This window comes from Moschus berezovskii, chromosome 24, assembly GCF_049115385.1.
Source record: "Moschus berezovskii isolate FMDL1 chromosome 24, NW_MosBer_1.0, whole genome shotgun sequence".
NCBI lineage: Eukaryota > Metazoa > Chordata > Mammalia > Artiodactyla > Moschidae > Moschus > Moschus berezovskii.
The window spans coordinates 47,718,960-47,723,155 of NC_142483.1; positions in this window are offsets into that span (position 1 = coordinate 47,718,960).

Sequence of the window (4,196 nt, forward strand, 5' to 3'; positions counted from 1 at the left end):
TTTGGCTTCTGGGACACAACACCCTGCTCCCTCCAGTGGTTTTCAGTCTGCTTTTTTGGGATCCTCTTACTCTGTTGCTGCTCAGTCCCTCAGTCGTGTCTACTCTTTGTGACCCCATGGACTGCAGCACACCAGGCTTCCCTGTCCATCACCAACACCCAGAGTGATGCCATCCAACCATCCCTTCCCCTGTCACCCCCTTCTCCTTTTGCCTTGAATCTTTCCCAGCATCAAGGTCTTTTCCGATGAGTCAACTCATCGCATGAGGTGGCCAAAGTATTGCAGTTTCAGCTTTAGCATCAGTCCTTCCAATGAACACTCAGGATTGATCTCCTTTAGAATGGACTGGTTGGATCTCCTTGCAGTCCAAGGGACTCTCAAGAGTCTTCTCCAGCACCACAGTTCAAAAGCATCGATTTCGGTGCTCAGCCTTCTTTATGGTCCAACTCTCACATCTATACTTTATGGTCCATTTCTCCGATCCTCTTACTCGGCCTATCATTAAATGTAGAAGTACCTGAGGACGTGGTCGCATCCCTGTTCCCTTGGTTGTCTACACAATCACCTTACGCTATTCATCTCATCTGCTCCCTTGGCTTTAGTCCACCTAGGTACTCCTGACTCTCATTGCCAGCCTGCATAGACTCTGAGTTGTGCCCCCAAATATCACCTGCATCCCTAGATATTTGTCAAACACCATCCCTGGCTCTGGAGCCTGAGGAAGGGGGAGGGATCGCATCAGAGGATGAGCTCAGGGAAGGGTCTGCTTAAAATAGAGAAGACTGACAGCAAAGGAACCCGTGGCTCATCCTTTTCAGTTACTTCCTTGTAAACAGCGATGAGCACCTTGCCTTTTTTTTTTTTTTGGCAGACTAATCACTACAAACTCCCCTCTGGTAGGGACTTTTTTTAGAGCATAATAGAAGGTGTGATGTCTTGTGAGAGGCGCCAGAATCACTCGGAGCAAGGCAGCTCTGGGACTGAAGGAGGAGGTGACAAGTTCCTGGGAATATTAAAGATTAACACCAAATACTTTGTTGCTATTTAACTCTCTGACGATTCATGTTGCCGGCGCGGAAAGAGAACATTTCTTTCCCTCCCTTCTGTTTATGCCTTCCCTTCTCTGTTCTGGGGATCCAGAAGCTGTGGATGTCAGATGCCAACTCCTTAAGGGCTGAAATGGTTTTATATAATACCAGAGAGGGGGAGCCTACAAAATGAAGAAAGAATCTAATTCAGCGCTTGGCCTGCGATGGAACTGGAAGGGAGGGTGGGGGGAAGAGCGGTCTTAAAAATAGCTCACTCGGAGAGAAGAATGCGGCTTGTCTCCCAGCGGCAGGCAGGCGCAACCCTTGGGTGAATTATAGGAACCTACTGTAGGCCTGTGCGTTCGCTTTTGAAATGTTGATCATGGCTAAAAGGAGATGGGTGGAGGGAAGGCTGCCGGTGTCTGAGTGCCTGGCGGGGAGAGACCTTTGGCAATGGCTGGGTCTCTCAGGCCCAGGTCCAGTGCCTCCACAGGCAGCATGCCACTTGGATACTTACGCCTGGTGCCCCGAGGCCAGTTCTTTATGCAGCTCCCCACACTGAAACGCCAAGCCTTCCCGCAGGGGTACCCAGGTCTCCTAAGGAGATGAGGGAGAGGTGAAGAGAGAGAAGGGAGAGAGACGGTGGAGACAGGAGGTGATGGTGAGCATCTCAGACACACACAGAATCAATGGACAGAAGTCCACAGGGAGAAGCAGAGAGAAACCAGACAGACACAGAGACGGGGGGAAGAAGGACGTGGCTTTGCTGCCCAGTGATGGGAAGATACGTGACGCAGCACTGCCCCCCCGCCCCCGAGTCTGCAAGGACGCTGTCTGCCTTCCCAGGCTCCGGCGCCTCACTGAGTTTGCAGGAGAACCCACGGCTGATTGTGCTTCATGGTCACCTCTGCTTCTGGGGGCCCAGTCCCACGAAGAGACTGCAGCCCCTAGGATTACTGCAGGCGTTCACTGCAGACCTCCCGCTCTGCAGGTGGTCCACCAAGGTCTTAGCTTCTGTGCCCAGTGCACTGAGGCATCTCTGGGTCAGTCCCCTTTGTTTTCCCTGCGGTTGATGACGACCCCAAGGGCCTCATCTATACCTCCCTCAGGCTTCCCCAAACTGGGAAGTGACTCCTGATTCCTTTTTCCCTGGCCCAAGTAGGCAAGTGCGCAAACAGACCAGGTGACCAAGAGCCCCTCCGACAGCATCGTGCCCATCTAAACCCATAAGGAAGAGGAGAGGGAGAGGCTAAGAGCCCTGGGCTGCATCCTGGGTACCTGGCATGGCACCACCATGGTGGCCACCTGCCCACACTCCCTCAGCGCTCATCAGTCAACAGATGCAGGATTCTGATCCCAGGCATGCCTCTCTCTGCCTGAGGACTTTGACCCCAAGTGCATTTGGCTTTGGGAGCAGACCTGAGAGAACGACAGAGGATAAACCCTCCACCCACCTCATCTCCTGGATGGCACAACTCTGAGGCCTGTCGACCCAGTTTCCCAGAGCACCCCAAGTGCCCACGTCAGTGACCTGCCCGTCAACACTCCCTGCGTTGTTTTATCTACCCTGTCCCACTCCTCCTGCTGCTCGCCTGTAGCTTTCTGGGGGTGGCCTTCCAGTGACCCAGATGGTCTCCGACTCTAATCCTTAGGGGAACACCCACCCCCAAGAAAGGGTCTGTACAGTCACAGCCGTGGGCTGTAAAAGGGCTGTGAACGGGCTGGACTCCGTCACTGCCATGGAAGGCGTCACACCTCATTCTCCTCTGGGTTGCCCAGGGACCACCCAGGGACCTTACTGGAGTCAAAGTGTGTCTCTACGAGTGTCGAGCAGGAGCTGCCGTAATCCATAAATAGCAGCCCCATCCTTCTCATTTGGGGCATCACAGGACACTGAACTGAGTTCCCTGCACTGGGCAGAGGGCTCCTGCAAGCTATTTTCATCAACAGAATGGATAAAAGAGATGTGGTACATATATACAATGGGGTATTATTCAGACAGAAAAAAGAACAGAATTGGATCATTTGTGGAGACGTGGATGGACCTAGCGTCTGTCACACAGAGTGAAGTGAGCCAGCAACAGAAAAACAAATATCGTACATTAACGCATGTATGTGGAATCCGGGAAAACGGTACTGATGAACCCGTCTGCAGGGCAGAAGAGGGACTCAGATGTAGAGAATGGATTTGTGGCACAGCAAGGGAAGGAGAAGGGGTGATGAACTGGGAGATTAGAACTGACATGCACACACTATTTTCTTTCTTTTTTTCTTGCTGAAAGAGCAAATAAATATAAGCTTTGGAGTCAGACCAAAGAAAAAAATAATAATACAGTAGAGAAACAAGAAAATCATGGAAAAAGAATAATCACGGTCATTTCCGTAGTTTGACAGACATACCATGAGAACTAACAACCCAAATTAAGACAAACGCCCTCGAAGCAAACCCTGCACTTGGAGTGAGCAGACCTGGCCTATCTCGGTTCTTCTCAAACGCTGGATGCCAGTGGTCATGTGCGAGGCGGGTGCAGGCAGTAGAAATGTGGGGAGTGACAGCCACCACCTCCACATATAAGGAGGCAGATTCTGGAAAGAGCGATCCTCCTAAGAGACGTGGCTGTGTCTGGGCAGAGCCTGGTTGCTGAGGGAGATGGGCTGGAGTCGAGTCTCTGCTCCACCATGCCCTGGCTGTGCGACTCTGCACCAAAGATGTAACCTCTCTGACCCTCAGTTTCCCCACCTGTGAAATCGGGGCCATAGCAGCTTGGGAAATTGTCATGGTTAAAAATAACTTCATGCAAAGTTCAGCAGCTGATATCAAGTATAGCCTGTTTGTCCTCCTCCGAGGGAACCAGCCCCTGACAGAGGGCAGGTTGAGGGTAAAAGGAAGTGTGTCCAGCCACACAGCCAGGGCCCGGGACCGCCGGGCACCACGGCTCCCACACACAGCCCGTCTGCATCCGTGGGCGTGGGAAAGAGACGTAAACGCAGACGGGCATCAAACACGAGTTAGACATGCCATTCCGCGCCACCGACACATTTCAAAAGTGCACATCACAAGGCTCTTGTGGAAGCCCTGGCGGGCGGCCAGGGTCAGACCACAAAAGGAAGCTGGTTCCCCGCCGGGAGCAGCCGGGTGGCCAGGCGTGGCCAGGGCCCCACGTCACC